General features: G+C 38.9%; 1 protein-coding gene and 1 pseudogene across 8 annotated transcripts in view; one reads left to right on the top strand and one right to left on the bottom strand.

Annotated features, from left to right (window-relative positions):
• Positions 1-25,066, top strand: part of SCAPER (S-phase cyclin A associated protein in the ER) — a 514,000-nt gene that overhangs the window by 402,294 nt on the left and 86,640 nt on the right. The gene's annotated exons all lie outside the window — the stretch shown is intronic.
• Positions 1,203-25,066, bottom strand: part of LOC148107582 (basigin pseudogene) — a 34,920-nt pseudogene continuing 11,056 nt past the window's right edge.

Here is a 25,066-nt window from a genome sequence, read left to right as displayed (position 1 = left end):
TTACAATAGCCAAGATATGGAAGCAACCTAAATGTCCATCAATAGATGAATGGATAAAGAAGATGTGAGACGCATGTGTGCGTGCATGCGTGTGCGCACACACACACACACACACACACACACACACACACACACAGGAATATTATTCAGCCATAAAAAGGAATGAAATTTTGCCATTTGTGACAACATGGATGGACTTAGAGGGTACTATGCTAAGTGAAATAAGTCAGATTGAGAAAGACAAGTATTGTATGATTTCACTTACATGTAGTATTGAAAAAACAGAAACAGACTCATAGATACAGAGAACAAACTGGTGATTACCAGAGGGGAGGGGAGTGAAAGGACAGGCAAAATAGGTGAAGGGGACTGAGAGACAAACTTCCAGTCATAAAATAAATAAACCATGGGCACATAATGTACAGAATAGGGAATATAGTCAATAATATTGTAATACCTTTTTATAATGATCAATGGTAGTTAGACCTATTGTGATTATTTCATAATATATAAAAATATCGAATCCCTATCTTGTACACTTGTATTGACATACAATATAATTTTGTATGTCAATTATAATTCGATTTTCCCCCCACTGGTCAGCCTTTCTTTATTGGTGAATAGGCGGGTGGCAGGCAAGTCAGGATGCAGAGGAGCAACTGGGGAGCAGGTTCTGCAGTTTCTATCACAGCAATTCCTGCAGCCTCTGTCGCCAGACTACTCCCCTGCAACTGGGTGTATGGACAGACGGAGCAGTGAGGGGCAGACAGGGCCTGTCAGCAGCCACATGGTTCAAGCTGTCCCAACACACAACACAACTTCCACAATAGACCAGGAGGCTAAATGCCTGAGGGACATGGACAGGACGCGTTGGGGGGATAGCAAGGGACAGGCAGGAGGGAGTGGGAGGACAAGAGGGACCGGTGGGGGGTACCACCAGGGGACAGGCAGGCGGGGGCAGCTGAGGGGACAAGCAGAGGACAAGAGGGGTCTCACAGGAAGCTCATGGCTCCCCCGAGGTGCTCACAAAATGTTTAAAAAAGAAAAACAAAACCCCTAAGGAACGGAATTCTACGTTTAGAAAACCCTAGTTTAGTTTTAAAAAGGAAAGAAATGTGTGATCTGACCCATGGTGTGGTCTGCTTTCATGGGGCAGGTCTCCTTTAAGAGGAAAGAACATGAAATCTGCAAAAACCAGACTGCTAAGCAGCACTGGACAGTGGCTGGAGGCCTTTGTTGGGTTTCCTTGGGCAAATGTTCTTACCTTTGTTGTTCACATGCCCACTGCTCTTCAGAGGAACAGAGCCCATTTCATCGTCATTATAGGATCTTGTTTGGTTTCCTCCCCTTCTCACAGATGAAAATAACTGTGATCAGCACCAGCACCTCAGCCACTACCCAGGAAGGGCAAGAGGGTGGCAGAGTGGTTTTGCATGTGCAGCACAATGATGGTCTGGCTGGTGGTGCCCTCCAAGTTGGTGCCATTGCAGACATACTTGCCAGGGTCTACCTCCAGGTCCAGGTTCAAGATGTGCAGCTCCATCTTGGTCTCCAAAGATGAAGAAGAACTTGCTGCAGGAGCTGTTACTGATGACCTGGTCCCTGGAGCTTCCAACTTGTACCACACCCAGTTGCTGACCAGGGGGAAGGAGTCCAACTTGCAGCCCAGCATGACTGTCTCCCCCTCAGTGGCATGCTCTGACTTCTTCATGGCCTTGATGTTGAGGAGCCCCTTCATTTTCAATGCCAGTCTTGCCTGCATGCTCTGGGAAGAAAATGCATGAGTACTCACTGGAGTGGTCATCCAAGTCCACCTCATACTCCGTCTCCAGGCAAGTTGAGACTACTTTGAACAACTTTATACCAGTGCATTTGAAAGCTTAAATAAATTTAACAAATTCCTAGAAAAATATAACTCACCGAACCAACTCAACAAGAAATAGAAAGCCCAGTGGGATGCCTGGCTGGCTCAGCTGGAAGAGTGCAAATCTTGATCTTGGGGCCATGATTTCGAGCCCCACATTTGGTGTAGAGATAGAAAAAAGAGAAGGGCCGGGAAGGGAAGGGAAGGGAGGGGAGGGGAGGGGAGGGGAGGGGAGGGGAGGGGAGGGGAGGGGAGGGGAGGGGAGGGGAAGGGAAGGGAAGGGAAGGGAAGGGAAGGGAAGGGAAGGGAAGGGAAGGGAAGGAAGGAGGGAGGAAGGGAGGGAGGGAAGGGAGGAAGGGAAGGGGAGGGGGGAGTGAGAGAAAGAGAGGGAGGGAGGGAGAAAGGAAGAATAGTTCCTTAACCATTAAGATGTTGAATTGATTTCCTGTCTCACATTGAAGTCTTTCATTCATTTCAAGTTTATCTTTGTGTATGGTGTAAGAGAATGGTCCAGTTTCATTCAGTATGTAGCTGTTCAGTTTTCCCAGCACCATGTGTTGAAGAGACTGTCTTTTTCAATTGGATGTTTTTTCCTGATTTGTCGAAGATTGGCTGACCATGGAGTTGAGGGTCCATTTCTGGGGTCTCTATTCTGTTCCATTGATCTATGTGTCTGTTTTTATTCCAATACCATGCTGTCTTGGTGATCACAGCTTTGTAATATAGCTTGAAATCAGGCAGCATGATGCCCCCCTCTTTGTTTCTCTTTCTCAACGTTCCCTTGGCAATTCGGGGTCTTTTCTGGTTCCATACAAATTTAAGGATTGTTTGTTCCAGCTCTTTGAAAAATGCCATTGGTGTTTTAATAGAGATGGCATCAAAAGTGTAGATTGCTCTGGGCAGCATAGACATTTTAACAATGTTTATTCTTCTAATCCACGAACATGGAATATTTTTCAATCTTCTTGTGTCTTCTTCAATGTCTTTCATCAGTGTTCTGTAGTAAAGAGTATATCCTTTACCTCTTTGGTTAGGTTTATTCCTAGGTATCTTATGGGTTTTGGTGCTATTGTAAATGGACTCGATTTCTTAATTTCTCTTTCTACAGTTACATTGTTAGTGTATAGAAAAGCAACTGATTTCTGTGCATTGATTTTGTATCCTGCCACATTGCTGAATTGCTGTATGAGTTCTAGTAATTTGGGGGTGGAGTCTTTTGGGTTTTCCACATAAAGTATCATGTCACCTGTGAAGAGATAGAGTTTGACTTCTTCTTTGCCAATTTGAATACCTTTTATTTCTTTTTGTTGCCTGGTTGCTGATGCTAGGACTTCTAGCACTATGTTGAACAATAGTGGTAAGAGTGGGCATTCCTGCTGTGTTCCTGACCTTAAGAGAAAAGCTCTCAGCTTTTCCCCATTGAGAATGATATTCTCTGTGGGCTTTTCATAGATGGTTTTTATGAAATTGAGGAACGTTCCCTCTTATCCCTACGTTCTAAAGAGTGTAATCAGGAAAGGATGCTGTATTTTGTCAAATGCTTTTTCTGCATCAATTGAGAGGATCATATGGTTTTTTTCTATTCTTTTATTAATGTGCTCAGTCATGTTGATTGATTTGCAAATGTTGCACCACCAGGTCGTGATGGATAATCCTTTTAATGTACTGTTGGATCCTAGTGTCTAGGATCTTGTTGAGTATTTGGCATCCATGTTCATCAGGGATATTGGTCTGTAATTCTCCTTTTCGATGGGGTCTTTGCCTGGTTTTGGGATCAAGGTAATGCTGGCTTTATAGAACAAGTTTGGAGGTTTTCCTTTTGTTTCTATTTTTTGAAACAGCTTCAGTAGCATAGATATTATTTCTTTCTTAAATGTTGGTAGAATTCCCCTGGGAAGGCATCGGGACCTGGACACTTGTTTTTGGGGAGGTTTTTGATCCATCAAAATCCTAGAGGAGAACATAGGCAGTAACCTCTTTGACATCGGCCACAGCAACTTCTTTCAAGATATGTCTCCAAAGGGAAGGGAAATAAAAGCAAAAATGAACTTTTGGGACTTCATCAAGATAAAAAGCTTCTGCACAGCAAAGGAAACAGTCAACAAAACTAAGAGGCAACCCATGGAATGGGAGGGGACATTTGCAAATGACAGTACCGATAAAGGGCTGGTATCCAAGATCTATAAAGAACTTCTCAAACTCAACACCCAAAAAACAAATAATCCAGTCAAGAAATGGGCAGAAGACATGAACAGAAACTTCTCCAAAGAAGACATACGAATTGCTAACAGACAGATGAAAAGATGTTCAACATCATTAGCCATCAGGGAAATTCAAATCAAGACCGCAGTGAGATAGAATGGCAAAAGTGGACGAGGCAAGAAACAACAAATGTTGGCGAGGATGTGGAGAAAGGGGAACCCTCTTACACTGTTGGTGGGAATGCAAGCTAGTACAGCCACTTTGGAAAACAGTATGGAGGTTCCTCAAGGTGTTAAAAATAGTGCTACCCTATGACCCAGCAATTACACTACTGGGTGTTTACCCCAAAGATACAGATGTAGTGAAAAGAAGGGGCACCTGCACCTCAATGTTCATGGCGGCAATGTCCACGATAGCCAAACTGTGGAAGGAGCCAAGACACCCTTCAACAAATTAATAGATAAGGAAGATATGGTTCATATATACGATGGAATATTACTCAGCCATCAGAAAGGATGAATACCGACCATTTGTATCGACATGTATGGAACTGGAGGGGATTATGCTAAGTAAAATAAGTCAAGCAGAGAAAGACAACTATCATATGGTTTCACTCATACGTGGAACACAAGGAATAGCACAGAGGATCATAGGGGAAAGGAGGGAAAACTGAAGGGGGGGAATCAGAGAAGGAGACAAACCATGAGAGACTATGGACTGCAGGAAACAAACTGAGGGTTTCAGAGGGGAGGGGGCGGGGGGATGGAGTAGCTGGGTGATGGGCATTAAGGAGGGCATGTGATGTGGTGAGCACTGGGTGTTATACGCAACGAATGAATCATTAAACACTAACTGAACATAATAAAAAAAATTGAATTGGTTATTTACAGTCTTTCCACAAAGAAAACACAAGGCCTTGATGATTTTACAACTAACTTCTAGCAAACATTCAAGGAACAGATGATTCCGTTCTTAAAATATTCCAGAAAAAGAAAAAGTGAGATCCCATCCCAATTTGTTCTTTGAGGCCAGTACACCTTGATAACAAAACCAGACAAAAAAAATTGCAGGCCAGTCGCTCTCATGAACTGAAAAGCAAAAACTTCTAAAAATATTAGTAGACTTTAGTAAATTAAATTCACCTATTTATTCTTTAATCCCAGTGTAATTAATTTACAGGGTTATATTATTTCCAATGTACAATATAGTGATTTAGCAATTCTATACATTGTTCGGTGCTCATCACTATAAGTGTATTTGTAATCCCCTTCACATATTTCAGGCTACATCCACACTCCTCCCCATCAGTGTGTTCACTATATTTTAGAGTCTGGTATTTGTTTGTCTTTTTCTTTGTTTCTTTTGTTTCTTAAGTTCCACATGAGTGAAATCATAGAGTATTTGTCTTTCTCTGACTTATTTCACTTAGCATTGTACACTCTAGATTCATTCATGTTGCAAATGGCAACATTTCGTTCTTTCTTATGACTGAGTAATATTCCATTGTGTGTGTGCATAAAATATATGTGAACAACAATATATGTGAAGTGAAACAATAAGTATTTGTTTTATTGATAATACTAGGCTTCGATCTGTGTTTAACAAGCAAGCCTAATAATAGCACCATGGTTAGACTATAAGCTTGCTTTTCCAAGCCATCATTTTATAATTTATTAAGCAAACAAGTGATCATATGTCTCTCATCCACCTGATGTGATCTTTTTATGTACATACTGCTAATAAGTCCCATTTGGAACAGCTGAATATCTTTTAGCAAAAGCTTTCAAGATGAGCTCATAAACTTAGTTTAAATTCTACAAGTTAAATTAGATCAAATGGAAGAAACTCAAATGAGTACTTGCCCAATCAGAGCCCATTACTTGTAAGTTATCAGCCTGCACACCGCCACCCACCCCACCGACCCACTGCCAAAAAACTTAAAACTCCACCTTAATTATTGAAAACCTACCTGTAAATGAAGTGAAAGGATTAATTTCCGTTCCTCAATTTCTCAAACCCAGGTTAAAAAAAAATATCTAAGGAATACTTACCAAAATCAGGAAAATTAAAGTCTGCATATTTATGAATCAAAATTTTTCTACTACACCAAGTTGCATACAATTACATCCATTGATTCTTTATATAATCTAGAACTGAGCAGGACAAAATTGAGAATAGAAAAGCTGTAAGAAATAGATTCCTAACTATAGAAGTTGGTAAATTTCAAACAGGTATGAAACTGGTGTGTGTGTATAGCATGTATGTGTATACACACACACACACACACACACACACACACACACATCTTCTTTATTCATTTATCTATTAATGGACACTTGGGCTGCTTCCATAACTTGGCTATGGTAAATAGTGCTGCAGTAAACATAGAGATGTATATATCTTTTCCATTACTGTTTTTGTATTCTTTGGGTAAATACCCAGTAGTGGAATTACTGTACCATATGGTAGTTCTATTTTTAATTTTTTGAGGAACCTTCATACTGGTGCAGGCACCAGTTTCCATTCCCACCAACAGTGCATGAGAGTTCCTTTTTCTTCACATCCTTGCCAGTGTGATGTTTCTTATGTTTTTGATTTTAGCCATTCTGACAGGTGTAAGGTGATATCTCATTGTGGTTTTGATTTGCATTTCCCTGATGATTAGTGACATGGACCATCATTTCATGTGTCTGTTGGCCATCTGGATATCTTCTTTGGAGAAATGTCTGTTCATGTCTTTTACCCATTTTTTAGTTGGATTACTTAGTTTTGGGGTGTTAAGTTATATAAGTTCTTTATATATTTTGGATACTGACCCTTTATTGGATAGGACATTTGCAAATATCTTCTCCCATTCAGTAGGTTGTTCGGTCTCCCATTTTAGTTTTATTGATTGTTCCTTTTCTGTGTAGAAATTTGTATTTTGCTTTTAATTTTGATTTAAAATAAATGTATTAATTTATTTGTCCCAATAATTTATTTTTGCTTTTGTTTCCCTTGCCTCAGGAGACATATCTAGAATGATGTTGCTACAGCTGATATCAGAGAAATTACTATGCTGTTTTCTAGGATTTTAATCGTTTCAGGTCTCACATGTGGGTCTTAAATCCATTTTGAGTTTATTTTTTACTATGGTGTAAGAAAGTGGTCCAGTTTCATTCTTTAACACGTAGCTGTCTAGTTTTCCCAGCACCATTTGTTGAAGAGCCTCTCTTTCCCATTGCATATTCTTGCCTCCTTTGTCAAAGATCAGTTGACCATGGGTTCATTTCTGGGCTCTCTCTTCTGTTCCACTGATCAATGTATCTGTTTTTGTGCCAATTTCATACTGTTTTGATTTCTACAGCTTTGCAGTATATCTTGAAATCTGAGATTATGATATCTCCAGTTTTGTTCTTCTTTTTCAAGGTTGCTTTGACTACTTGGGGTCTTTTGTAATTCCATACAAATTTTAGGATTATTTGTTCTAGTTCTGTGAAAAATGCTGTCAGTATTTTGATAGGGATTTAATGAAATCTGTAGATTGCTTTGGGTAGTATGGACATTTTAACAATATTTGTTCTCCCAATCCATGAGCATGGAATGTCTTTCCATTTGTTTGTGTTGTTGTCAATTCCTTTCATTAGTGTTTTATAGTTTTCAGAGTACAGGTCTTTCACCTCATTGGTTAAGTTTATTCCTCTAGATATTTTATTATTTTGGGTGCAATTGTAAAGATTTGTTTTCTTAATTCTCTTTTTGCTACTTCAGTATTAGTACATAGAAATGCAATGGATTTCTGTATATTGATTCTGTATCCTGTGACCTTACTGAATTCATTTATCAGTTCTAGTAGTTTTTTGGTGGAGTCTTTAGAGTTTTCTAGAGTATCACATCATCTGCAAATGATGGAAGTTCTACTTCTTCCTTACCAATTTGGATGCCTTTTATTTCCTTTTCTTGACTGGTTGCTGTGGCTAGAACTTCTAGTACTATGTCGAATACAAGTGGTGAGAGTGGACATCTTGTCTTATGCCTGATCTAAGGGGAAAAGCTCTGTTTTTCACCATTGAGAATGGTGTTAGCTGTGGGTTTTTCACAGATGGCCTTTATTATGTTGAGGTATGTTCCCTCTAAACCCCTTGAGGGTTTTTATCATGAATGGTTGTCCTACTTTGTCAAATGCTTTTTCTGCATCTGTTGAAATGATCATATGGTTTTTATTTATCCATTCACATTGATTTGTGAATATTGAACCACCCTTGCATCCCAGGAGTGAATCCCACTTGATCCTGGTGAAAGATTTTTCTAATTTTTGTCTTATGTGCTAATGTTTTGTTGAAGATTTTTGAATCTGTGTTCATCAGAGATACTGGCCTGTAGTTCTCTTTTTTGTATTTTCTTTATCCTGTTTTAGTATTAGAGTAGTGTGAGCCTCATAGAATGAATTTGGAATCTTTTCTTCCTCTTCTTTTGTTTGGAATCATTTGAGAAGAATAGATATTAACTGTTCTTTAAATGTTTGACAGAATTCCCCTGTGAAGCCACTTGTCCTTGACTTTTGCTTGTTGGGAGTTTTTTGATTACTGATTCAATTTCATTGCTCATAATTGTTCTCTTCAAATTTCTATTTCCTTCTGATTCAGTTTTCAGGATGCTATACATTTCTAGGAATTTATTCATTTCTTCTAGGTTGTCCAATTTGCTGGCCAACCATATATATTTTCTAATACTCTTTTCGAATCCTTTGTATTTCTGTGATGTCAGGTGTTTCTTTTTCATTTCTGTTTTTAAGTTTTTTTTTCTCTCTCTCTCCTCTCTGTCTTATGAGTCTGGCTAAAGGTTTATCAATTTGGTTCATCTTTTGAAAGAACCAGCTTCTGGTTTCATTGATGTTTTATATTTTTTTTCAGTTTCTATTTCATTTATTTCTGTTCTAATATTTATTATGTCTGATCTTCTAAAGTTTTGATGGTTTGTTTGTTCTTATTCTCACTCCTTTAGCTATAAGGTGAGGTTGTTTATTTGAGATTTTTCTCGCTTCTTGAGGCATGCCTGTATTACTGTAAACTTCCCTCTTAGAGCAGCTACATCCCCAAAATTTTGGAACATTGTGTTTTCATTTTCATTTATCTCCATGTGTATTTTTTTTATTTTTGATTTCTTGGTTGATCCATTCATTATTTATAGTAGCATGTTATTTAACCCCAATGTGTTTATGTTCTTTTCAGATTTCTTTTCTTGTGGTTGATTTCTAGTTTCATAGTGTTGTGGTCAGAAAAGTTGACTTCAGTCTTTTTGAATTTGTTGAGATTATTTTGTGGCCCAGCATGTGATCTGTTCTGGAGAATATTTCATATGCACTTGAAAAGAATGTGTATGCCACTCTTTTAGGATGTAATGTTCTAAAAATATCTGATGGATCCATTTGGTCCAATGTGTCACTTAGAGCCATTGTTTTCTTATTGATGTTCTGTTTGGATGATCTATATATACATTGATTTAAGTGGGATGTAAAGTCCCCTACTATTATTGTATTAATATTAATTCCTTTATGTTTGTTAATAGCTGCTCTATGTATTTGGGTGCTCCATGTTGGGTGCATAAATACTTACAATTGTTATGTCTTCTTGTTGGATTGTTTCCTTTACGATTATGTAGTGTCCTTCTTTGTCTCTTGTTACATTCTTTGTTTTAAAGTCTATTTTATTTTGTCCAATATAAGTATTGCTATCTGAGCTTTGTGTTCACTTCCATTTGCATGATAAATGCTTTTCCATCCCTTCACTTTCAGTCTGCATGTGTCTTAGGTATGAGATGAGTCTCTTGTAGGCAGCATATAGATGGGTCTTGCTTTCTTATCATATTCTATCACCCCATGTCTTTTGGTTTACTTTCAGAGTAATTATTGATAGTTAGATACTTACTGACATTTTGTTACTTGTTTTGTGGTTGCTTTTGTAATTCTCTGATCCCTTCTTCTCTTGCTCTCTTCTCTCATAGTTTCCTGGCTTTATTTAATGATGTACTTCGATTCCTTTCTTTTTATTTTTTGTATGTCTATTACCAGCTTTTGATTTATAATCATCATTAGGTTTATATATGACATCTTATGCATATAGCAGTCTATACGTTTGAACCCAAGCACTGAAGTTTTACTCCACTCCCCACCACATTTTAGGTTTATGGTCATACTTTATATCTTTATATTTTGTGAATCTCTTGACTGATTTTTTTAAAGATTTATTTATTTATTTATTTTAGAAAGAGAACACACAGTGGGGAAGGGCAGAGGGAGCAGGGAGAGAGAATCCTAAGCAGGCTCCGTGCTAAGTGTGAACCCAACACAGAGCTCAATCCCATGACCCTGAGATTATGACCTGAGCAAAAATAAGGAGTCAGACACTTAACCTCCTGCGCCACTGAGGCACCCCTTCCCTTCACTGATTTTTATAGATATACTTAATTTTACTGCTTTTGTTCTTCCTACTTTTCTTATTCCTGCTTATGGTCTTTCCTTTCCATTCAGAAAGTCCCCTTTAACATTTCTTATAAGGCTGGCTTAGTGGTGCTGAATTTCTTTAACTTCTGTTTGGAAAACTCTTTACCTCTTCTTCTATTCTGAATGATAGCCTTTCTGGATATAGTATTCTTGGTTGCAGGTTTTTTTCTTTCAGCATTTTGAATATATCATGCCACTTTCATCTGGCCTGCAAAGTTTCTGCTGAAATATTAGCTGATAGCATTATGGGGTTTCCCTTGTATGTAAATGTTTTCTTTTCTCTTCCTGCTTCTAAAATTCTCTCTTCATCACTACTATTTGCCATTTTAATTACCACAGGGTTTTTTTAGACCTCTTTGGGTTGGTTTTGTTATGGGATCTCTGTGCCTTCTGTATTGGATTTCTGTTTCCTTCCCCAGTTTCAAGACGTTTTCACTATTTCTTTAAATAAATTTTCTGCCTGCTTTTCTCTCTCTTCTCCTTCTAGGATCTCTATAATGCAAATGTTATTACACTTGATAGTGTTGCTGAGTTCCCTTAACCTATTTTCATTCTTTATTTGTCTTTTTTCTTTCTTCTGTTCAACTTGATTGCCTCCTAGTATTCTCTCCTCCAGGTCACTGATCCATTCTTCTTCTTCTGGTCTAATTACTTACTCTGGTATGTTTTTAATATTAATTATTGAGTTTTTCATCTTTTGTTGGTTCTTTTTTATGCTTTCTTTTTTTATGATATTTTTTATTATATTATGTTAGTCATCATTCAGTCCATCCCTAGTTTTTGATGTAAAGTTCCATGATTTATTACTTGCGTATAACACCCAGTGCACCATGCAATACATGCCCTCCTTAATACCCATCACCAGCCTATCCCATTCCCCCACCCCCCTCCCCTCTGAAGCCCTCAGTTTGTTTCCCAGAGTCCATAGTCTCTCATGGTTCATTCCCCCTTCTGTTTACCGCCCCCCCTTTCTTCTTCCCTTTCTTCTCCTACCGATCTTCCTACTTCTATCCTTTTTTTTTTTTTGAGGGTCTTCCACTCTTCTCAAATTCAGTGAGTATCTTTATGATCATTACTTTAAAGTCTCCCTCAGGCATATTGTTTATCTCTTTTGTTTCACTCTCTTGCTGTGATTTTATCCTCTTCTTTCATTTGGGACATATTTCTTTGTCTTCTCATTTTGTCTAACTTTTCTGTGTCCACGTTTCTGTGTGTTAGGAAAGCCAGCTGTGTCTCCTGCTCTTGAAAGTAGTGGCTTTATGAAGAAGTGGTTCTGTAGTGCCCTTTAGGGTAATGTCCCCAGAGCATGGCACTTTAGGGGTGTCTCCTATGTATATTGCATGTGTTCTACTGTTGTGGCTGAGCCATGTTTTCCTTTAGTCCAGTTGTCTTCAGTTGCTCTCTTTGCCTGTTACGGGCAGGATTTGGCCCCTGTGTTGTTAGTGGGCTAGTCTGGGGCTGCCTGCAGCTTGAGTTGGGTCAGACCATGCATTTGTCAGAGCTGTGGTCACACTGAAAAACAGGGCACTTTCCCTGTGTTTGTCCCCCTGAGAGGCTTTCATTGGTGTGTGGGGCCTATAATCAGACCCAATTTTGCCCCCAGCCCACTGCTGGGGCCACAATGGAACTGGTATATGTGGTTTTCTTCCCATCTCCCCAGGCAGGAGTCACTTTGGAGTGGTGCTGACCCCTTTCAAGGCTGCTTGCACACTGCCACTTTTGTTGCATTGCCTTGGATGGGCCTGCTGAGTGCATGTTGGAGGGGGAAGGTCACAGGGGAACATGGGGGCTGGGCGTGCAGTGTTAGCAAAGTTTACACAGTTCTGCTATGGGAGGGGACTTGGGGCTGTTTTGGGAAACCCCTGCCAAGGCCAGGTTGGAGGGAGTGGTTCTACAGAAGTTCACAGTAGCAGGGCATGATATTAGCAATCTACATGGAGAGTGTTGGTGCTGCACTGGTTCCCACATGTGTCCATGTATCTGGGCTGGGGTGAGCAGAAAGAAACAGCACTGCCAGCTCTTTTGTTGTTGCAGAAGTCTTCCAGCAATCCCTGCCTCTCCAGCATACGCTGTGAGATTAGTAAACAAATCTACTTCCTGTATACCCCTGGCATCTTTCAAACTACTGCTCTGTGCTGTATCTCAGAGAGGCTTTTTGTTGTGCTGTCTCTCTAAAGGCAGGGACTCAGTTTCCTATTGCCACCACCACCCCAACCAGTTCTCCCAGAGCCAAGTTCACTGATTTTTAAAGTTTCAGGGTTTAAGTCCCACTGATTGTAAGAAATGGTGAAGTTCATGCCCTCTGGTTTTCAAAGCCAAATGTTCTAGGGATTCATCTTCCCAGTGTGGCTCCCATTGCCTGGGGTCCCTGGGGTGCCTGAGGGATGGGATCTGCTCCTCTCCTGTCTCCATGCCTGGGGTGTCCCTTCCTCCTTCATACAGTCCCACAAGTCAGTTTGGCTCCTGTCCCCATCTCTACCCTTCCTACTCTACTCAGTGTGGCCCGTTCTGTACATTTAGCTCTGGAGAGTCTGTTCTGGCAGTCTTCAGGTCGTTTTCTGGGTTATTTACAGTGATGTGGTGTTATCTAGGTGTATTTGTAGGACAGGGTGAGCCTAGCCTACTCAGATATCTTCCCACTGATTTATTTTTTTAATATTATTTTTATAAAAAATATATTATTTTTATAAAGTGTGAAAGCAAGGAAAACTAAATGCTGTATTCTTTAGGAATACATACAAATGTGATAAAAATATTTTTAAGCAAGGGAATGATAAATGAAAATCATGATCTTGGTAACTTAGGTACAGAGGCCAGGGAATGGGATAGCAGAAAAATCAAAAGTAGTTTAAATCTATTGGTATTGTTCTAGTTAAATTATTAAATTTTTAATTAGTAAATTAAATACATAGTCTCAGTCTTCTTGGAATTTACAGTGTGGTAGGTAGATAGTTGAAACAAGTAAACACATATACCACATTTTAAGAGTTATGATGAGTCAAGACAGGGTGTGAGATGTGCAAGGTCGGGGATAAGTTCCCGGAGGAGGTGATATCTAAACTAAGACCTGAAGGATGAATAATGTCATCATTATGTAGGGAAATGAGAGAAAATGTCAGGCTTAGCAAAGCTTCCAGCCTGAGTAAAGGCAGGGGAAAGAGGAGTGGGTGCTAGTGAGAACAGCTTTGGCTGGCCATAAGCAAAGATCAGGTTATGAGGGATATTGAGTTGATAGTGAAATGATACGGCTTTAGCTGTTGCCCTACAGAAGTGTGCTTGTCTCTTGGGTTTCAAATATGAAGGAAAATGTAAGGAAAGAATGTGCCTATTTTTTTTTAAGATTTATTTATTTATTTATTTATTTTAGAGAGAGACAGTGTGTGCGAGTGGTGGTGGGGTGGTCGGGGAGAGGATGAGAAGCAGACACCCCGCTGAATGCAGAGCCCTGCATGGGGCTTGATCCCATAACCCTCAGATCGTGACCTGAGCTGAAATCAGGAGTCAGACGCTTAATGGACTGAGCCACCCAGGCACCCTGAAAGAATTTACCTATTATACTGCTGTTTGGAGAAATAGTGGCTTCTATTTTAAATAGTTACAAATGGTCATTGATCTCACAGTTTAAGCAGGAAGACTTATATCTCCAGTTCTGCTCCAGGTATCATTCTGCCATTTTTTAACAATGAAAGATAAATATTTATTTCATTTATGAAATACACTGTACCAATTACCTGAGAATAATGAAAGTGTAATGAGGAACAGGTTATTTGCCTAGTTTCAGAGTACATCCCTACAGAATAATTTTTTTAAGTTTTTATTTAAATTCCAGTTAGTTAACATAGAGTATAGTATTAGTTTCAGGTGGTACAATCTAGTGATTCAGCAATTCCGTACAGTACTCGATGCTCATCAGAACAAATTCACTCCTTAATCCCCATCACCTATTTAACCCTTTCCCCACCCACCTACCCTCTACTAACCATCAGTTTGTTCTCTATAATTTAGAGTATGTTTCTTAGTTTCTCTTTTTCCCTTTGCTCGTTTTTTTGTTTCTTAAATTCCACATATGAGTGAAATCATATGGTATTTATCTTTCTCTGACTGACTTATTTCACTTAGCATAACACTCTCTAGCTCCATCCATGTCATTGCAAATGGCAAGATTTCATTCTTTTTTGTGGCTGAATAATATTCGATTGTGTATATATATACCACATTTTCTTTATCCACTTACCAGCCAACAGACACTTGGACTGTTTTCATATCTTGGCAACTGTAAATAGTGCTGCTGTAAACATAGGGGTGCATGTATCCTTTTGAATTAGTGTTTTTTGTATTTGGGGGGTAAATACCCAGTACTGCGATTAATGGATCTTTTTATCAGTGTTCTTTTTTAAATTTTTATTTTTATTTTTTAATTATGGTTTTTATTTTAATTCAGTATGGTTAACATTACAGAATTGTTATTCATTACAAAATAAAGGCAACTTTATGGTGGAAAAACCTGGCTCACACTACCTTATCAAGTGATCAAAGTGAATATTGTCAATAATGCACAGATCAAAACTGTCTGCCACCTGATAGGCTGCAATGAGAACATAGCATCACATCTGTAATGTGGCTGTCAAAGATACATAATCTGAATCTAATCAGGAGGAAACATCAAACATACCCAGATTGTGGGACATTCTTCAAAATAACCTATAATCTTCAAAAGTCTCAAAATCATGAAAGTTCAAAAAATCACTGAGTTTTTTTGATGGGTAGAAAAGAGACATGACAACTAGATGTAGTGTGATTCTGGACTAGCAACTTTTCTGAAGTTTGAGATTTTATACACACAAACACACATATATATTTTCAAAGAAGTGCAAAAGAAAAGCCCTAAAGCCTGGAATGATTTGATAAGACTTATATGGTTTCCATCAGCTACATGCATTGACCTCAGTGGCTGAGGCATTTGGTAATTTAAATACTAGGGCTTATTTCTGAGGGCTTAAAAATGGCCCTGAACTAACAAAGATCTCCTTTTTGGAAAAATGATTGTTCCTATGAAAGGACAGTGAAGCTGTCATGGTAGACTATATGTCTATAGTTATGTAATTGAAACACATTTATAATACTTCCAGAGGAATTATTAACACAACTGTTTAGGAAAGTTCTTTGAGGGGGAGGACAGTTACTCAATGTAAATTTTGTGCCTATTTGAATACACTGTTGTCATTTAACATGGAGATTCAAGGAAATGTGCAGGTCCAGTACTCAGATGGTAACCTGTAGTAGAATTTTCTAGCTACAGGGGGAAAACTGCAACTGAAAAGTACAAAGGCCATCATCAACAATTGCAAAGCAATAGTTCTATTAGTTTAGGAATAGTTCTAATAGTTTAGTTCTAATAGTTCTAATAGAATATAGTTTATGTCTAACAAGTCTGGAGGTACAGATTTGGTAGCTTCTGTTCCGGAAATGGAGATACTGGGAACAGAAGCCTGAGATAAACGGGCGCCTGGGTGGCACAGTCGTTAAGCGTCTGCCTTTGGCTTAGGGCGTGATCCCAGTGTTCTGGGATTGAGCCCCACATCAGGGTCCTCTGCTAGGAGCCTGCTTCTTCCTCTCACACTCCCCCTGCTTGTGTTTCCCTCTCTCGCTGGCTGTCTCTGTCAAATAAATAAAATCTGACAAAAAAAAAAAAAAAAGCCTGAGATAAAGAAACCTAGCAAGGGTAAGAGTCATAGGCATACACATGGGTGCACACACTGAGAAGGCAGAAAGGTGAGAGAAAATGGAAGACTGAGACTAAAAGGAAGACAAAAGTGAGACTCAGGAAGAGAACTAGAACAGAAATGAGAGGAGGCCTAAGGAAGGAGAAAGGATGGAGAGAAGAGACTACTAGTGGTCACGAGTGGGCCATGCAGAAAAATGGGAAAGGCAAATACAGAGAAATCCTGTTTAGGCCTTTCCCAGCACCCTGTAATAATGCAGTCTCTCTGCCTGCCCTCTTGAAGCTTACATCCCCACGGCCTCATATTTATACTTAGACATAGCAGGACATCAAGCAGAAGGCCTTCTGGCTTTTTCAGTAAATGAAAGAAAACAGTAACCCCAGACATTAAAATGGTCATACAGAGAGCTAAGTTCTTGTTTGTGTGCCCTTTCCCACTCCTTTTGGGGTTTTATGAGATGTGGGAAATGGACTAAAAGCATTCTTTGTGGTTGGCCTCTGCTCTTGCTCAGTTCATTCTCACCTGTAAAAGCAATCTGGTTAGAGAAGTAAAAGCAGCAATATTAGGTCTCATTAACGCCTCTGACTGAAGCAAATGAGAGTCCATTAGTCTGTACACTTCAGTATGTAATTGTGTTCCTTGAAAGATAACTTGCTTTCTCTTGAATCTTAACAAATAAGTTAACAAATCCCTGTGTTTTAGTAAGTGTGATTTAAGTTTGGCTGTTTATTATAAACATAACACTTACCGTACTTCCTAGCAATCTCACTTCTAGCTATTTACCCAAGAGAAATGAAAATATTTCTTCACAAAAAAGACTTGCACAAGAACGATCATAGCAACCATATTCAAAAATAATTAAAATCCCTAAACAACACACCACCAACAGGTGAATCGATAACCTGTGGTATATCTGTACAATGGAATAATACTTAGCAGTAAAAAGGAGTGAACTATTGATACATTCAGCAACATGGATGAATTACTCAGAATTCATGGAAGCATTATTCAGAGTGGGGGAAAAAAGCCAGATTCAAAAGTCTACCTACTATATAATTCTAGTTATTTGAAATTTTTTAAAATGCAAAATAATTTAGACACAGCATATCAGTGACTGCCTATAGCCTCAGGAGTGGAGAGCACAGCGGAACTTTCGTGGGTGTTGAAAATGTTCTGTATCTGTATGATGGCTTTTATATGGACATATACATTTGTCAAAACTTATTGAAGCATACACTGAAAATGGGTGTAGTTTAGAATAGAATTTATTTTTAAAATGTGCTTTTGCAAATGTGGCAAAATATCATGTGGCGAGTCTAGGTAAGGAGTATAGCTCATTGTACACTGTTCTTCTGTGACAGCTTGACATTTTTCAAAACAAAAAATTGAGGGGAAATGTGCTTTTGTGTACATGCAGAAAGGTCCTTTGATTTCTGGCATTGTGTGCTGAGTGAAATTTTATTTTGCCCTAGATTAGAAGGAGAAAAAAATACTCTGTCCAAAATACAGTGGTGTAAAGACACCAACTAGATTTTTGAGGAGAGAAACAAGCCAAGGGGCTAATGACTACACATCTTCATATGCATTCATATTCATTGTCTCATTTTTTTCTTGATTTGAAATACATAGAGTTAATGGCTATTGATTTTCTTTCCTCATATTTTAAGTGAACATGATTTATTTGTTTGAATGCCCTCTTCAGTCAAGAATATGCTAATCCAGACATCACAAAGAACACAGACTATAGTGTGGAATTTGCTCTTGGGAACCTTACAGTCTAGCATAAAGGTCAGCAAACTAAGATCCACAGGGTAAACCATCACCTGTTTGTAAATAAAGTTTATTGGAACATAGCCACACCCATTCATTACATTTGGCTGCTTTCCCCCTACAATGGTAGAATTGAATAGTTGTGGTAGAGACTGTGTGATATACAAAGCATAAAATATTTATTACCTGGCCCTTTATAGAAAATGTGCACCATCCTCAGGTCTAGTAAAATAAAACATCGGTGCCAAAGCAAAGAATGCTTTAAGCAAAGTAAAGATCAGGTGTTCTGAGAGGTCAGAGGAAGGAGAGATTTCTTACTAGTAGGAACATTGGAGAAGGCCTCATTGAGGAAGCGGTGTTGGAAACTAAACCTACATAGGAATTAGGCAGGTGGGAACAGAGTGGCAAATAGCTAGAACAGGAGGCATGGAAGGAGATCTTTCCATGTGCTCTTGAAAATCACCAAGTAGAGAGAAAAGAAAAGCTAATTCAACAACCTTAGACCCGCTTGTCAACATATCATAAAATATCAAGAGCTATAAAGAACTTTAAAGATTCTCTCATACAGCCCTTTCAAGTTTCAGGTGAGGGAACACACTCAGAATCTTAAATACCTCATGCAAGGCCACATACAAAGTTAGTGCAGAAGCCATACTAAAATCCATTGCTTCTGCCTCCAAACCTTGTACTGGGCATATTGAGACACTTAAACTAACATTTACTGAACTGCCTTCCTAGAGTGGCTCTGTGGGAATACAGACAGACTCTCTAGAACGCTTTCTTCAAATCACACATACTCTCCCTTCCTTTGAGATTTAGTGCATGCAGTGAGGAATATATGGGGATTTGTTCCCCAAATCGATGTTGTGCAAGAGGAAGATTGAAACCTTTTTTAAAATTGTATGTTTTACGTAAAGTTTAATAGATATTTCGTAGGTATTATTAGAAAAACGAATGACATAATTTTGAAAACTTACTATTGCCTATTATTAACTTGGGAAAATCGGACTTCTTTGTTGGATCAGATTACCTGTTCTGAGACTAGCACTTTCATATTTTTCTGACAGTTTAATTCCTTCATGTGTTTTTATCCAAGCTGCCAAAAACTAAGCTATCACAGGTAAGACACCAGCATCATCGGGCTTTATTGTATCGCTGTCATTAGGCGCTGTTCTTTCCCCAATATAAGAGAAGTCACAGCTTATGGGCTTCTGTCTCACTTACCACCCCTTTCTGTCACAACCAAGCATCCCAAGGAGCTATCTGCCTTCACTCTTCAACACTACACATTCACTTTCTATCTACTGTACTTTGGCTTTTCCTCCCACCATCTACTCAAAGTGCTTTCACCAAGATCACCAGTGACTTCCAGGTTGAAAATCTTCCCTCCTTTGGTTTATGTAAGTCTCCCTCTGGACTGTCCTCCCAGTGGGCCATTTTGCAAGCGTTGGTGTTTCCCAGGATTCTTTTTTGAACTTTTCTTCTCCTCCCCATCAAGCTGTACAATCTTCATGGACAGTTTATGTTTATGGCTTCAACTATTATCCATACCCTGGTGATCCCAAATCTGCATCTCCATACCCAGTATCTGAAACTTAGCATGTCTGAAACTGGGACTGTCCTCCTCCCTCCTTCTTCTCTATTCCCCATCCTGGTGAATAACTCCTTCTCCATTCCCCACATATGCAGTTTAATCAGATTATTCTCCATTCCCCATCATCTCTCACTTGTAACAATACAGTAGCCTCCTTCCCTGCCTTTAGTTTTAACCTCTTCCATAACAGCCTACACATTGTGACAAATCCTGTTTCTGAAATGAATCCTTCACTGGCTAACCCATCACCTTCTAGATTAAGAGCTAAATTCTTTAATGAAGCACACCAGGCCTCTGATCTGACGGTCTGATTTCCTGCTGCTCTGGCTACACCCAGCAACCTGCAGCTCCCTGAATGTCCATGCACGCTGATGCCTTTTTTCATGCTGTCTGCCTTGGTGCACTCTGCTGCTGCACACCACCAGCACCCCACCAAGCAACGTTCATCCCTTCCTTTGAGACTCAGCTCAGGAGGTACCTCCTCTGGGCAGCATTCCTTGCACCAGGCCTCACAGTGCCGTGAGTTTATTTCTAGGGTTATCACACTTATCACATGGAATTCTAATTCTGGTGTACTTACCTGTGAGCTCTTGAGAGCAGAACTGTGTCTTTATCTTCACTCATTGAGCTCATCACAGAGCCTAGTACACAGTATTTGAAAATATTTGATAAGTGAATGAAAGAAATCGTTGTAAGCTAATGTTTTGTGGATCAGAGAATTATACTGTTATTTCAAATATAGGTGAAATGTGGATGACATACATTTCCTTTCTCATGTGAATTCATCTACTTCATGATCTACATAGAAGGACTTCCTTAAACTGAAGGAGTTCCTCCACACTGTTAATCTCCTTTCTATAAAGTAGATGAGCATGGCTCAGTGATTTTCCATAACCTGTCCCTCCTCACAAGTTCCTACTTAAACCTTTCTGAAGAGATTAAACCAAAATTCAGCTCTCATTTCTTTATATGCAAAATGTAGAAATACCTATGAGAAGGTATGTGTATTTTCCTAAAGTTCTACCTATGAAACTTTCAGAGGTACTTCCTTGCAGCTTTTGCTGAATATGAAGCAACATCTTTTGAGTAGCTCTTACAAAGGAAAACAATGTTTAAATGACTAACATTGGATGAAGCCTGAATTTTCATTTACCTAATCATGGTCACTTGTGTAATAAGTGGTATTAAAAATTCTGGGAAGTGGTAATAAAAATTCCCTTGCACTTGTTTAGTGCTTTCTAATTTCCAAGCACTTTCACGTGTCATCTTGATTAACCCTCACTATGTACAATAAAGTAGTTAAAGGCTCAGGCTCAGCAGGGGGACTGCCTGGATTGAGATCCTGACTCTGCCATAATTTAACCTCTCTAAACCCTAGTTTTCTTTTATGAAAATAGGAACAGTAGTTCTGCTCTGTGGGAGTATTTTTGTGGGTCAAGTGTGAGAATCTGGGTGAAGTTGTCAGCACAGGATCTTACATTGCTAATGGATCATGAATCGTCAGCTGTTACCTCTTCTGCCACTGCTATTACTGCTGCAAGAAAAATCCCTGTGAAGTGACGGTGGGTATTAATCTCTGGAAAAATCAGAGGCCTCAAGAAGCAGTTAAGCACTCGTGCAATGCCCTTCCCTCTGGTGGTTTCAGACGTTGAGTGGGAAGCTGGGACTTAACCACCTTCCCCTAGAAATGTGCCCCACCACTGTCCTGTGGAGGCACTTGGGGAAAAGTAACATGCTCCTTCTCCCCCTCCAAACCAGTGTGGTGTCAGTGGAGAAACTATGTGAAGAGCCTGAACTCCTACTCCCACTGAACAAGAACCCTCCCCTTCCCCTTGCGGGTGTCAGTGAAGGCCAAGTGGGCAACCTGGACTTCCATCCCTACCTGACAGTAACAAGGTGTCACCCCTAACCCCCATCAATATGGTATCAGGGGAGGTATTCTAAAATGCAAGATTTAAGTAAGATCCAGAGTCTTACAACCTAATATCCAAATGTCTAAGACACAATTTACATATCAGTGATCATACCAAGAGCTAGGAAAATTTATATGTGAATGAGAAAAGACAGCCAAATAAATATTGTGATTATCTCACAGGATTTTAAAGCAACTATCGTGGGTATTAAGGAGAGCATGTGTTGTTATGAGCACTGGGCGTTATACCTAACTAATGAATCATGGAACACTACATCAAAAACTAATGATGTACTATACAGTGGCTAACTGAACATAATTTTAAAAAAAAGAAAAAAGTTTCAACATACAATTACAAATATGCTTAAACAAATGACAAAATAGAAAGTCTCAGCAAAGAAATAGAAGATATAAAGAACCAAATGGAAAGATTAGAACTGACAATTATAATATCTACCATCCGTAAAAGTGTGGGCATGCACATGTGCATGTGCACACACACACACACACACACACACACACACCCCACTCCCCTTCACACACTGCTTACCCCCAGCCCCTTAGCCCTAGTTGCTTCCATTTTACAAATGGCATGGTTTGAGTTTCCAAAAGAGAATGAAAGCTGTTATGGTAAAATGTATACCAGCATGGGTTCCTTGGTTGGCTCTGTGCATTCAGAGAATTCAGTCTTAAGTCTGGTGTGTGAGAGGCATAGAAAGCAGTCATATCACTTTTATACAGAAGCAGGAGGAACAGATAATTTTTGGAGTGATAGAATTAGGACTGATAAAGATACCAATGGTCTGGTATTTAGTTTGAAAAAAAATAGCTCCAGAGTATAAGGTGTGGTGGTAACTTAGCTTCTGTGTTGTATCTGCGTAAAAGACTCAAGGTTAGAGAAAAGACCTGTAGGTTTTAGATGACTGTGAACTTAGTATGTCAGGGGTGTTGCATGACTTCTGAAAAAACCTGTGATAGCATGTAGTTGAGTAGTGTTCTAGAACAAGAGAATGATAGTCCCTCTACAGAATAGAGAGTAACCAGATAGGTGAAGGAAGTGTAAACCATGCCATGTAAGAAACAAATGAAGAAACTAGGACTCAGTATACATGAGAGCTGTTTTGAAATTTCTGAATGTTTCTCCTAGGGAAAGGGGAGTACTCCTGTTCCAATTGCCACAGAGGAATGAAGAGACCAATGACCAGTGGGTTGGTGAGGAGCTAACAGGGCTGGGGGCAGGGACAGACATTGCCTTAAACACAATAATTAGAACTATATAAAATTGGAAAGGCCTGCCTTGATGAGCACTCTGTGGCTAAGGATGTCAGACCCATATTAAGAAATCCCTCTATTGTTTGAGAAGATTAACCAGATACTGACCTAATTATGGAGCTGTCCAACTCTGAGGGTCTCTGATTCTTCTTCAAGTTCTTCTATTTAGCATTATTATTATATAATTTCCTAAGTGGTAGTATCATTATTTTACCTCTGTTTTCACTGGTTAACTGTTTTCTCACTGACATCAGTATGCCTGCTTCCAGCTCCTTTTTCATTGTTCTTGTTATTTCCTGGTTCTTGTTTGTATTCCAGATAGATGACTTTACTTAGATAACTTCATGATCATAAATAAAGTCCTACAGAATCATAGAGGATTAAAGGAGGCCTTAGAAATTAACCAGTCTAACCTCGTACCAGAAAGATACAATGATGTTGAGGGGGATAAATCACTAAACATAGAATCCAATGATTGAGATTTGAGAAACTATTCCATCATTTACTGACCATAATCTTATGCAACTCGCTTAACCTTTCTGAGCTTCTGTTTTCCCATTTGCATAAAGGGAAAATAATAGATATATTAGAAGGTCGCTGTAAACATTTAATGAGACAAATGCATATAAAAACACTTCATTCACCATCTTACTCCCAGTAGACTCTCAGTAAATATTAGCGAAAGCTGAATTCCCTGATTTTATAGAAGAGGAACTGGAGACACACAGGTCATGCTGGCATTAGTGGGTAAGCTAGACTGAGACTCGGGCCTCCAGGATCCCAGCAAAGTACTCTCAGCATACCAAAGCTACTTTATAAATGCCTCTAGAACGTACTCAATCTTTCTTTCCACGAAAGTTTAGGAGCACAAACTAGACCATAGGCACTGGAAGTATAGAGGCAAATAGTAGCTCACAGTCTAGTAGGAAGGACAGGTAAGAGACATTTAAAATGCATTGTGGTTAATGTAATAAAGCAGAGCATTCCCAGGGGCTCAGTTGAGGCATAAAATTTATGTTGTGGGCGGGGAAGACAGAAGATGTATCACGTAGACTGCAGCAACTGAAAGAGGAATAAGAGGTGAAGAAGAAGTAGGATATTGTGTGGACAAGGAGTAATCTGCAAAATTCCTTTGTTCTCTTACTTACTTTACAAATGTACCCAAGGTGACTACGTACTATACATATATATTTTTAAGTGCTGGTTTTATTGATAACTTGGACCTCCTGAATGAGTCACAGTCATTGGATGGCAAAGTTTTTTTCATTGAAAATCAATATCTACATGCAATCAACAAATATTTTTTGAGCGCCTATACTATGTAGTCAATGTTGTTTTAGGCCCAAGAACGGAGAAGTGAACAAAACAAAGGCTTGCCCTTATGGAGCTTATATTCTAGTTGGGGGAAAGAGGAAATACATTTTAGGAGATGACCATTGCAATGAAGCAAAAATAAAGCTGAGTAAACAGTAAAGAGAAAATGGTTTGGGAGAGAAGAATGTTACTTAAGAAGGTAGTCTACAAAGGCTTAAGAATAGGGTGGCATTTGAATAGAGACGAGAGAAAGAGACAGAGTACAGTATATGAATTTAGAGAAGTAACTGAAGCAATAGACAGATCAAGAAAGGCTTTGTTGGCCATTATGCAGTTTTAAGCTTTTAGTTTACAAGAGGTAAGAAGCCAGGGAGTGTTTGGAGCAGAAGAATGGTATGATTCAACATTTAAAACCAAGACATTTCCAAGCATCATGGCCACTGAAGCATGTACTCTAAAGTTTGCTAAAACTATATTATTTAGGACTTTGTATAAAATATGTAAACAGAGACTAGAAGTAACAAATGTATTAGAAAGAGAAATAATATTTGGGATAAAATGTAATGTTCTCTTTAATATAGTCAATATTATTTGTAGAATTTTAAAAAGATGTTGAAAACCATTAGCCATTCCTATTTGTTTTTATACTTCAAAGATGAGTAAATCATCAGGGTAAATATCTTTCATTAGTTCTGTTTTTATGCATAAAAATACTAAGCATAGATGTTTTATAAAATATCAATGGGGAAGAAACTGTTGTACGTCTAATGACAGTAGCTAAAGGAAATAAAATGGTGCCAACTATATAGAAACCTCTTCTGCTATTGGAACCCTTCCACATTTTTTGCCCTTTTTTCCTTAACTGACACTGTCTTGAGAGGCACTTTCTTCTTCTTTTTTTTTTTTTTAAGCTTTTAAGTTTCAGTTAGTTAAC

Source organism: Ursus americanus, chromosome 28 (genome assembly GCF_024610735.1).
Source record: "Ursus americanus isolate L20-20 chromosome 28, mUrsAme1.1.p, whole genome shotgun sequence".
In the NCBI taxonomy this organism is placed as follows: domain Eukaryota; kingdom Metazoa; phylum Chordata; class Mammalia; order Carnivora; family Ursidae; genus Ursus; species Ursus americanus.
This window is presented reverse-complemented; position numbering and strand designations above follow the sequence as displayed.